The following is a 12,533-nucleotide window of genomic DNA, read 5'->3' as shown; positions in this document are numbered from 1 at the left end:
CAGCCTGAAGTGAATATTATTCAAAGGTCTCGCTGTTACCCAGCATGTCTATTGGCACCATGGCTTTGCCAGATAAAACATCATCCTAACAATAGCATCCCAAGCTTTAATTCCTGCAGATAACTGTGGTGCCTTCAGAACTTTACAGACAAGGAGGGCTGTTTCTGCCCTCATCAATACACTGACGATGGATCAGAGCACAAACAGAAGTCCCATCTCCTTACAGGTGCCTGAATAATCAGAACTCTAAGCCATTCTCATGTCTGTAATCTCAATTGCTCCCACTGCTCTGATAAGCCCACAACTTCCAGTACAACATGCACAGCTGTGCACACAGAAAGCCTGGATGCTATTCTGAGAATTTAGGCTTGCCCCTTCAATCCCCTTCAACAGAAGAGGTAGAACCCAAATTCTTTCATCTTGAATGTTAACCCTAAAAAGATGTTCGCACAAGAGGAAGAAAAGAAGCACTTAGCAACACTCTCTCAAGTCATGCATTTGGGAGCCATCTATCTATTCATTACAGTATAAATTCTTACCAGGTTGAGTCTCAGGCTGGGAAACACCCCTTACAGATCACTACATGGCTTAATGTGAAATAATTGCTGAGGTTTTTTTAGCTGACATAACATCCAGGGTAAAACTTCAAGCATCCAGGTAATTTTTTTACATTGGAAACATGAACATTTGTGGACTTCAAGGATCTTGAGGATTAGATGGCAATTTTTTTTTAGGAGCTGGATTTTGAACATCTAACTACAAAGAGAATTTGGAATGAAGTGACTAAGACAGCCTACCTTCTGTATCTGTGAAGCCTATCTTGTATCTACCTTGTAATCTTGATGGTTCCCCGAACATACAGACTAAACATAGGCTCCCAAGCAGATGCAGAAATGCTCTCAGCAGACTGTAAGCTTTCACACCCCCATCCAGCACATGTGCAGACACATCTCCAAAGAGTGCAGATAAGAGTGCTTGCATCTGGCATCCATTCCAAGAAGCAAACACAGCTTCTGATAGTGAGTCATGCAGTGAGTCATCACCTGAGCACAGATATTACCTGGGTTTCTAGAACTTCACCATAAGGAATATAAGATATTTCTTTGTTCACTTTACTACAAGAAAAATACATCCAACACTTCCAACTAAAACTGGCACCTTTTCTTCTTATGCTGTGCAAGTGCATCCAATGGCCCTTTCTAAATCATAATTATTCCTTAGGGGAAAAAAGTAAGAAAAGTTGTCTTATCTTGATTAATTTGCAGATGTACTCTATTTAGTTTATAGTTATGAAAGAGATTGTGAAAGAAAAGTTTAATTTGGGATAGCAAATCAGTATTTCTGTTTCCAAAAGAAAAATATCTTGGTGTCTCTATGGAAAGACTGTTATCCTTGTTCTACCACAAGAGGTTGACTCTAAAAATATCCCCAACTAATATGAGCACTGTAATAATTCATATTATTTTTGTTAACCAAGGCTCTTAGTGCTCTTCATAGATTCTATTGATAAGTTTTCTTACAGCCTTGTGTATGAGACGAACACTACTTTCCCCATTTTCTGTGTAAATAAACAAGCTCAAGCAAGGTTAAATGACAGCTGATTTGAGGAAAGTCTCAATCCTAAATTGCTGTTGTATCGCACCACAGGAAGAAAGGGCTGATATCAGAAAATCCCAATGCTATTTTATAGTAAAAACGTACAAAATGACCTACATGTGGATTAGCTATTCACTTACAGAGTCATCCTCCCTCCTTCAGACAGAATCCCTATGTAATCAGCCTGGAGTTCATGTATCATGCATTTTTAAGAACCAGAAGGTAGATAAACTTCCCTCTTTCCCATTAATCAAACTGTCCTAGGAAAGTTACATGGGGTGGTTTTGTAGTTTAATGAGTTCTTGGTAATTGATTGGAGGTTCTCATTGCAAACATGATGCAAAATGAGCCAGCTCAGGCTTCAGTGTGGGTTAATAAAAGAAAAAATATTTTCCCTGGCACTTGCTGGGAAAAGAGTGAGCACCTATGCAATCACTTCCTTCAGCTGATGTTAAGATTCAGAAATCAGAGTGCCTAAGCCATTAGAGAAAAAAACAGTAACTCCCCTCATTAGGATGCAGCTGTGGTGGCTGCCCTTCAGGAGTAATGGCATGTATAGTGCTGGCTGCATTCTGTTTCACAGAGGAGGGAGGGTGATTATGCAGAGTCACGAGCTCACTTTGCAGATGAAGAAGTAATATTAATGATGGGGTTCTTGGAAACAGAGAAGAACTTTCAAAGATTTCCTTGTAGGATAGCAGATTATACTGTCAGATCTGAATAAAAGCTTGTTATGTACTAAGAGCTTTTGATTTTAGTGGGTATTTTTTATGTCTTTACCTGCATTATGTTGTACCTACTATAATGCGTTATAAGAACCTACATCACATCTGTTTTGTAATTGCCTTTCTCTTCAGAAAACAAGCCCTGGCACTGTGCTGGCATTAGGTGGATCCCGTGGTTGCCATCTCATTTCAGGGCTGCTTTGAGGCATAGGTGAATGGGCAGATGTGTAGGGCAGGAGGTCAGGGACCCGTTGCAGGATGCATGACCCCATATATGCCGTAACCACCCCACAGTCACCCTCCATCACCCTAGATGTGCACAGACTGCAAGTCCTGCTTCACTGGTTTCTGTCCTCAGCTATTTATCCCGTCCAATAAACTCCTTTGCCTTCTTTGTAAAAGAAGGTGAAAAAATTCAGGGTTGTTTGCCCTGATGAGGAACCTGAGATGAATCTGCATGACCCTCTGTGCTGCTTGCTTTCTTCTCAGTTGCTATGACCAGCTATCCTGGTTTGCAGACATTCCTGCATTGAACTAGTCAACAGGATGAAAGAGGCTTCAGACTCCTCTGTATTTTGCTTTGATATCTGGAAACAGAAAAATACTTTATTTTGGCTTCTGCTACAGATAAATCCAAGGGCAAAGACAAACGCTACAGTAAAGGAGAAACAATGGCTCAACTTCACGTTCTTTTTCTTGTATTTTATGGGAACTGCTGAATCACAGCCTGGAAGTCTGATCACCTGAAGCAAGCAATGAGTCAGCCAGTCAGCCATGGGAGCACAGATGAATTGTCTTCACCTGTGCTGCCGGCAGGTGAAGTCAGGCTCCACCCCTCCTAGACCCATTTAAGAGCTGACTACAACAGGGGAAGGATCTCTTCTGGTGATCCCTCCTATGGAGTTTCATAGTGAGCTCAGGATATGGGTAAGTATTCTATCCATTCTTTTGGTATAATAACTGCTTAGCTAAACTCTCTGGTGTATTTTATTATTTTAACATCTGTACATTCATTGATTATACATGTATAAAACAACAGAAGTTGTTCAAAGTTTGCAAGAGCAGATCAAGAAGCTTCTGAGAAGCTGAGCACCTTGAGGATCTGCAGTCTCACAATTGAAAACCAATCTTGATTAAGCTAGTATTGCACCCGCCCTTTGATTCTTCTACAGGTACAGGAGAGGGAAGTGCCAGTAAGCTTCATCCTAGACTGATTCTTGTGGAATAGAACTAGAAGTAGGCAGGAGTTCTAAAAATCGTTATAGGACTTTGTGAAACCTCCTTCCTCAGTTCACATTTTTTCCTCTTTTGAGGGATTTTCTACTATTGCAGGTGATGTTCTATTTTGTATTAGCATATATATATATATTTCCTGGTGGAGGGCTCTGTTATAGACTACCTAACTAGGATGAAGAGACAGATAAGGCACTATACAAGCAGTTGGCAGAAGTTGCACAATTGCCAGCCCTTGTTTTTATGGGGGACTTCAATTTCTTCAATACATGATGAAATACATACATACATGAAATTCAGTACAGACTAGAAGAAGCAGTCTAGGAGGCTTCTAGAGTGTATGGAAGATAACTTTATGCCACAGCAGGTAAGAGAGTCTATCAGCTGAGGTGCCCTGGTAGACCTGCTATTCATAAACTGAGAAGGACTGGTGGAAGATGTGAAGGTTGGGAGCTGTCTTGGATAGAGTAACCGTGAAATGATTTCTCAGTCCTTGGTGAAGTCAGGAGTGGGGCAGTAAAGCTGCTACCTTGGACTTCCAGAGGGCAGATTTGGAGCTGTTCAGGCTGTTGGTAGGGAGAGTAGTTTGAGATTCAGTCCTGAAGGGGAAAAGAGGTCTAGGAAGGCTGGTTGCTTGGAAGTCTTAAAGGTGCAGCAGTAGGCTGTTAGTCTGTGCAGCAAGACAACCCAGTGGAGAAGACCAGCATGGATGAACCAGGAGCTTTTCCTGAGGCTCCAGGAGAAAAAGAGACTCTTTCTCTTGCGCAAGAAGGGATGGGCAACTCGGGGAGAGAGCACAGAAGTTGACAGGATGAAATTAGGTGAAAACCCAGGTTGAAATTGACTGTTGGGGTAAAAAAGATCAAAAAACATTTTTACAAATGCATTAACAGTATGTCGAGGGCTAAGGAGAATCTCTGTGCTTTAATGGATGCAGCAGGGAACATGACCATTGAGGATAAGGAAAATGCTGAGGTTCACAGTGCTTTCTTTATATCTCTCTTTAGAAGTCAGACCAGTTATCCTTAGGGTGCTCTACCCCTGAGTTGGAAGTCTCAGATGGGAGCAGAATAAAACCCCCATGATTCAAATGGAAACAGTTAGACACTTACTGCTCCACCTGGACTGCCACAAGTCCATGGGGCTGAATGGGATCCACCCAAGGGTGCTAAAAGAGCTTGGCAAAGGTGACAGCCAAGCCACTTCCCGCCATCTATCAGAGTTCCTGTTCAGTCGGAGAGATCCCAGAGTATTGGAGACTTGCCAGCATGACCCTCACGTACAAGAGAAGTCGTAAGAAGGATCTGGGGGTCTCCAGGCCTGTCAGCCTGACTTCAGTGCTAGGGAAGGTTATGGAGCAGGTCATGTTGAGGGAGATCACATGGCGTGTGCAGGATAACAGGGGGATCAGGCCTAGCCAGCATGGATTCATGAAAGGCAGGTCTTGCTTGACCAAGCTGCCCTCCTTCTCTGATCGCGTGACCCACCAGCTGGATGAGGGAAAGGCTGTTTTCGTAGTCTACCTAAACTTCAGCAAAGCCTTCAACACTGTCTCCTACAGAGTTCTCCTGGAGAAGCTAGTAGCCCGTGGCTTGGACAGATATGCTCTTTGACAGGTAAAGAACTGGCCAGATGGACGGGCCCAGAGAGTGGTGGTGAATGGAGTTAAATCCAACTGGTGTTTGGTCACAAATGGTGTTCCCCTGGGTCAATACTGAGGCCTGTCCTGTTCAATATCATAATTGATGACTTGGATGAGGGCAGTGAGTGCACCCTTAGGAATTCTGGAGATGACATTAGGGAGTGTTGATCTGCCTGGGGATAGTGAGGCCCTACAGAGGGGTCTGGACAGGTTGGATTACTGGGCTGAGGCCAATGGGATGGAGCTCAACAATATCAAGTGTCAGGTCCTGCACTTTAGCCACAACAATCCCAGGCAACACTACAGGCTTGGGGCAGATTGGCTGGAAGACTGTGAGGAACCAGATCTGCCCCCATTGGCCCTGGGGTTATTGGCTCAATTAAATATTAGCCAGCATTTTGTCCAGGTGGCCAAAAAAGCCAGTGGCATCCTGGCTTACATTAGAAATAGTGTTGCCAGTAGGTGCAGGGAGGTGATCTTCCCTCTGTACTCAGTTCTGGTGAGGCTGCATCTTGAATACTTGGACCTCTCACTACAAGAAAGATATCAAGGCACTGCAGTGTGTTTAGGGAAGGGCAATGAAGCAGGTGAGGCATCTGGAGCACAAATCTTATGAGGAGTGACTGAGGGAACTGGGGTTACTTAGTCTGAAGAAGAGGAGGCTCAAGGGAGGTCTTACTCTCTGCAGCTGCCTGAAGGGAGCTTGTGATGAGGTGGGGATTGATCTCTTCTCCCATGTAACAAGCAATAAGATGACAGAATGGCACCAAGTTGCTAGAGAGGAGATTCAGACTGGACGTTAGGGAATGCTACTTCTCTGAAAGAGTGGTCAGGTGCTAGAATGGGCTGTCCGGGGAGGGTCACTGTCCCTGAAAGCATTCAAGAAATGTTTAGATGTTATACTGAGCGATGGTTTAGTGGGAAATGTTGGTGATAGGTGGACAGTTGGAGTGGATGATCTTGGAGGTCACCAATCTTGGTGATTTTATGTTTCTATACATGTAGTTGAAGTGGACTACTACTACAAAGATCAATAATCATTTGTCCAAATATGTCTGACTGAATTCTGCTTCATTCAAGTGTTTGGTCTCCCATTGATAGTAATGTAAGTAATCTAAGAATCCAGGAACAGAGTAAAACTATCAGTTGTTGGAACTCTGTTTTCTTCAGGCAAAAGTTAGATCATAAGCCTTTCTCCGTTTGTCTTTTTCCTCTTCCCTCTTGACTAAAACAGAACTCAGAAGGTATATATCATTATGACTCATAGGAAGCAATAAGTGGATGAAAGTATTTTATTAGGTTTCAGAAGTATCATTGAACTACAGGCAAGAAGAAGCAGGTGAAGTACAGAAATTCACACTGAATTTAAAGGAAAACTCCTTGATCTCAGATCTTCAGAGCTAATATCATACAAACTAAAATAATGCAAACCAAATAAATGTCTCATATATGGAAAGAAAAAGAAAGCCAGGCACAGAGGTAAGAAAAAAGTAGTCCTGTGAAGGCATCTGCCTTCAGTTTCAAACCTGTTGCTTCCCTCAGGATTTTACTAGTTAGTTTTCAAACAGGAATTATGCAGAATTTTTTGGCTTTGTACCCTCCTGGGTCATCTGTAATATGAATATAACTCTAGAAGCTGCTGCAATTATGACCAGTTATTCCTTGTCCATATTTGCACTATTTCTTGTTCATTATGCTCTTGCTAACTGTGGATTTTAATAAAGAATACTGTGTGTATGTGTATCAGGTTGTGGTGCATAGATCTTGTCAACAATTTTGAAAAGGACATTTAGTTGGAGCAAGCAATTGCCAAGAAAGAGAATAATTAGTATGCCAACCAGACCACTCTGGAAAAGCAGGTTTCCAAAACAAATCTGGCCTGACTTTCACCATTAGGACATGGTTTTGCTCTAAGCCATGTTTGGAGCAGTCAGTCTGTTCCCTCTGGAAAATGCATGAGCCAGGGTTTTTCTAGGGGAAGAAACATAGGAAGTGATGCCATGCTCAGTTCTTCCCTGCAGGGTAGTCACATTCCCAGGACTATTTGCCTGTGAGACACAGAGATGCTTTGTCTGGGATGTGCCACCCTAAATAAACAAGTATTTTAGCTCACAGTTTTTCCAGCACTCATCTCATGGCTGCTGGCAGGGATTATTGTTTATTTCCAGCTTAGAAATATGTAGTTAGAAATAAGTCCCCTTGCCTTCACACACTCACTCTCATAAATGCACTGTCAGGGCAATTGTTCACACCTACAGAAAGTGTTTTCACCTGGGCACTCTGCAGGGCTGCCTCTGCTCCCTGCTCTGAAGGACTGGCTGAGACATTCAATCTGTATTTACTGGCTAAATGGGTTTGCAGTGCATTGTAACAGCAGGTTCATTTTGCTTTGACTTCTGCTACAACTGCCCCTTGATTAAATAGGCAATTGAGCCCAGGCTGTCCTGGAGTCATCTTTTCCTGGGTAGAACCCTCTATTGCTCTCCAACTTGCACTCTTTGATGCAATCCAGAGAATGATAATTTTCTGAATTGAATCCTTTTGATTACTGAGAGCCACATTTTGCCAAGGGAAGGCAAAATAGAATGTTATAGAAGGTAATAAATTTATGATAAAACTCATGGTTTTTACTTAGAAGGAATCCTTTGGCTTGTGATTGAATGATTTCGGATACTGATCTGCTAAAAATAGATGGTGTCTTGCATTTTAATGACAGGTTTGTTATTACAAAGATAATGCTTCAAGTTGCCTGAGATAATGTGGTTTAGTAGGTCGTGCCCTTGAGGGCTTTTTAAATGAGAAATAACTTCTATTAAACCACAAACAAGTTAATAAAATACTAATTTCTTATTCTCTTTGGTAGAAAGAACACCAAAGGCACTCTGACGTCAATCAACATTTTATTCTCTGAGCAGAATTTCGCCTCACACTTAAGTGTAAATTAGTCCATGCCATCTTCCAGTTCTTATTTTGTAGTCATTATCTGTGTGATCTTGTGTTCCAAGGGAGGCAAGTGCTTCCTGCCACAGGTTTCCCTTGCAGCACCTGGGCTCTGTAGCCTTATCCTGACAATCAACATCTCTCACTGGTGACATACTCTGTTTATTGCTGCAATGGGATCAACCAGTTCCACTGCAAACAACAGAAGTGAACTGTGATACTCCCCAAAAAAAGTCACACGTGAGAATTGTCCAAGACAGAAAAATGCAAAAATATCATTAGTTCTAAGATCACAGATAATGAGCTTTCTGATACTACCTACAAAGGGTACACGAGAAGGAATGAGGTGCTTCTGTGCAGCTTCTGCATGATTGAAGGCTCCAGGAAAAGCATTGTGGGGTTTGGGCAGAATTCCCTGAATTTCTGACTTAATGACTGTGAGCTCACTTGTCTGTGCCAGTGTGTTCTGACTGCAACATGTAGTCGATTCTGGCATACTGGGAACATTCCATCTTCTCTCAGGAGACAGGAAAGCCATCTGAGGTTGAATGATGCTTGAACAGACAGAACCTCCTGCACAGGCTGTGAACAAGCTGCCACAGCAAAGCTTTGCAGCAGCACTGCCTTCCCCCATTTCCTCCTGCCCACTGACTGTAGCAGCAGAACTCCCTGAACAGTGATGACACTTCTTATGGTTGCCAGAACTGAAACTGAACAGCTTCCAGGAGGTGAGAATGGCTGGAGGAAGAAGAAAAAGATGCGAAAAAATGGTGATCCATGCTGTCACTTGAGTGAACGTGCTCTGAGCGAACACACTGCTTTACCTAAAGTCTCAGTTCAGGGACTCAGCCTAGGGCAAGACTTGAGGGGAAGGGTAAAGGCAGGCATGTCCAACCTGCATGTGGCACAGCCCATCTTATGGCTGCCCCCTGCCATGCAAACCATTGTGGCGGTGGTTCTTCCCAGTTGAGTGGACCAGTCCAGCCCTGGGTGTACGCTCATTGTTCACAGTGGCACTGGTTGGGTTGAAACCAGGACGTGAGGAGGGTGCAGAACTAACTGGAGTTATGGCAGATAACTGTATGCATTCTGATACATTGGCTAAATGCAGTCCTGTGAACAGCAAGAAACATGCAACTGTGCTTTCCATTTTGATAAAAGAATTCAAGAATAGGTTTCACGATTTCTGAAAAAAAAAAATCTTTTTTTGTGTGTGTTTTTGTGGCTCCATTGTCAATTGACATAAATACATTACTTGTGAATTTTCAAATGGAATGTACAGAATTACAATCAGATATTAAACTCAAAAATCAGGATGTGTCTCTTTACCAGACCTTCACAAGCCCCATTTTACCGAAGAGAAATACAGTTCACTCCACAGTCACCCCTTACTCACATCACTGCTTTTGGCAGTACACACGTTTGTGAACAATTATTTTCAAGGATGAAGCAAAGGAGGAATAAAATTTCATCAAAAATCTCTGATGAGTACCTTGAGAGCTCGCTGAGAATGGTAACCACTATCATCAAATCAGCCTAGCACTGTAATTTCACAAAAACAGTCACATATCGCAATGTTTCTGTGGTTTTGTTGCTCTCTTTTGTATATGTTTTAACTAAAAAAAAATTAAAGTAAGTTTTGTAGCTTGTACACATTAATTATATACGTTACAAGGGCTGCTCCAAAAGTAATGCTTCCATTTCTATTATGTCAGCCCACAACAATGTCAAAGGCAGATCTTGGTGGTATGGCTGAACCTTCCTGTCAGTATTCCATTACATTTTGTTACCATGTGACATTTTCTGTGTAGAAAAAATGGCACCCATTGACATTCATCAATACTTGCTGAACATTTTGGAGACCAAACAGCGGATGTAAGCGCAGTGAGTGCACAGTGTGTTTCAGTAGCAGTGACAGGGAGTCACCTCCACTGGTGCAGATTATTACAAGCCTAGCATGCAGGCTCTTGTTCACCACTAGCAAAAATGCACAGCTAAAAGTTGTGTCTGTGTCAAAGAATACTGTTTTAGAGTTGAGAATTTGCTTTATCAAATAGCATAATCGTGTTATTTCTACCTGCTGTAATTTCCTTGGAAATAATGGGAGGCATTACTTTTGGAGTAATCTATGTATCTGTGGCCCAAGACAATTCCTCTTCCCCCAGCGAAGCTCAGGCAAGCCAAAAGTTTACGTGCCCATGAGTAAAGTGTCCCTGGTGCACAGACTTTTCTCTAGTGTCCTCACTGAGCTGAAACTCGGGCTGTGGGTTAAGGGCTTGTTCTCTCCAGAGACCAGCCTGGCTGTGCAGCAGCATCCTGCCTGCAGCACACCTTGCCCTGGGAAATGGCAGGGCTTCCATGCAGCCTGTGAGCAGCTGGAGCAGGGAAAGCATTGCCCAGAGAGCTGAAATTGCTGGGGCAAATAAAGGAATCTCTGCCAAGTTGAATGAACTCAGAAGTGTGACACCAGCACATAAAGATAAGGCTGAAACACTATCACTTCTGCAGACAGTACTACAGCCCCTTGAAGACAGGAGCTTCCCCACGGCTCCATTAAAAAGAAGTCTGCTGAAAAAATATGTGCCCGAAAGCAGCTCTAGGCCCAGGAACTTTACTAACCCCTGACAGAAGTCTGAAGGGAAAAAGAATAATTCAGAGGTCAAAGGAATCCTTGCAGGTAGGAATGAGTAGTTCACTATTCACATGTGCTAACTGTTTCAATTCTTTTTAAGCTTCCCCTCAGTAAATAAGGCTTTTCTTTCCCTTTGGCAGAGTGCTTGTCAGTGATGTGTTTTCCATTAAACCCAGTTAGAGAGGCATTTGGCTATCTCAGGTTGCAGGGTGAAGTTTGATTCAGTTTTGGTTTATAATTCCACCAAGGCTTTGAAACCAAGGCTCTCATCCATGGCATTCAAAGTCTAGGAATGTTTCAGAATAACGTGAGATAACAATATTTCCTACATAAAAACAAATGAATAAACAAATAAATACATAAATATACTTATATATATATTTACAATAATTATTCATATCATTGTTTGCCATTTGCTCTTCTCCACCTTCCTGGATTCAGATTAGCAGATTAGTCAGTATCATACAATGGGGCATAGAACAGCCTCATTCATATACTCTCAAGCAAAAAGCAAACCTATTACTTACTAGGAAATTCCTGTGAGTATTCTTCATCTGACTTACTCACATGAAAGAAACATAGGAAACATGAAAACATCACTTTTTTGTGTTTTCTAAGATTACAGATGGAGAAAAGTTATGGCTGGAGAGCTGTTTTTCTAGTAGTATGCATTTGGCCACTTCATAAATGCTCTTAGAGAATGCTACGACATTTGTGGAAAAATGTCAGGTCGCAGTGTTTACTTCCCAAGGAGATCATGTACTTGTGTTCTTTCAGAATGGCTATTTCTGTTGTACAAGATGACTGATGGAGCATTATCAGTTTATCTGATAGTCTCTGTGTGTTACAGTGACATTTTCTCATGCTATTGCTATTGATCTGTTACTATCCATTAGCTTACAAAATTGACTTATGGAGCACTTTAGACATAGAAAAATCAGTTGCTACACAAAAGTGCCCTCCATTTTTATTAATACACTGGAGCTTAATTCTCAAGGGTTAGCTTGACATCACTGATCTACAAGAAATTGTAGCCTGTCTGCCACTTACCTTGTAGGTTTATAGCTGTCTGCGTCTCACAGAGGAGTTAGTACTGTTGGACACCATGTCTCTCCACTGAATATTACAGATTGTCTTTCTGTATGATTATGAAAAGAAACTGTGGAATGTAAGTACAGTGTAGTCTAACTTAAGCAACATTGAGAGTTATCAGAAAGGTGCTTTTATTATTGCCAGCAAGAACCCCTGTCCGCTGCCAGTTCCTGCTCCAGCAGTCACAAGGATGAAGACTGTCCAGCAAAGAATTTTTTTTACACAGGCTATTTCATTGCAAGAAATGAAAGAATAAAAGGAAAGAAAGAATGTGAAAACAAAACAAAACAAAGCATAGCGGCTCAGAAATTTTCCATGTGCTTTTGTTGCTGTTTGCTTCCCTGGCCTTGCTCAGGGCCCAATTCTTCAGGCTGGGAAAAGCAGCCACCCTCACAGGAGGTTTATCAAGTGCTGAGATAAGAGGCAACATTCAATATTTCTCTTGTCATTGGCATGATACTGCCTGAGTATGGCTTGGCATAGGAGATGGGAGGTGGAAGAGGGGCAGACACTTGATCTGGACACGGAAGCAGCAGAACCATGAATGCCTTTGCTGAAAATGGGATTTGTTCGGCCTCAGGGCCCCAAGCTGTTCATGGAAGATGACATGTTAGTGAGCAGCTTTGCTGCTACCATGAAATTGATTTTTGTGACCCAGGATGAGGACAAAATA

The sequence above is a fragment of the Tympanuchus pallidicinctus genome, unplaced genomic scaffold (genome assembly GCF_026119805.1).
Source record: "Tympanuchus pallidicinctus isolate F22 unplaced genomic scaffold, pur_lepc_1.0 scaffold8, whole genome shotgun sequence".
Taxonomy (NCBI): Eukaryota; Metazoa; Chordata; class Aves; order Galliformes; family Phasianidae; genus Tympanuchus; species Tympanuchus pallidicinctus.
The sequence above is the reverse complement of the archived record's forward strand: the minus strand, read 5'-3'. Positions refer to the sequence as shown.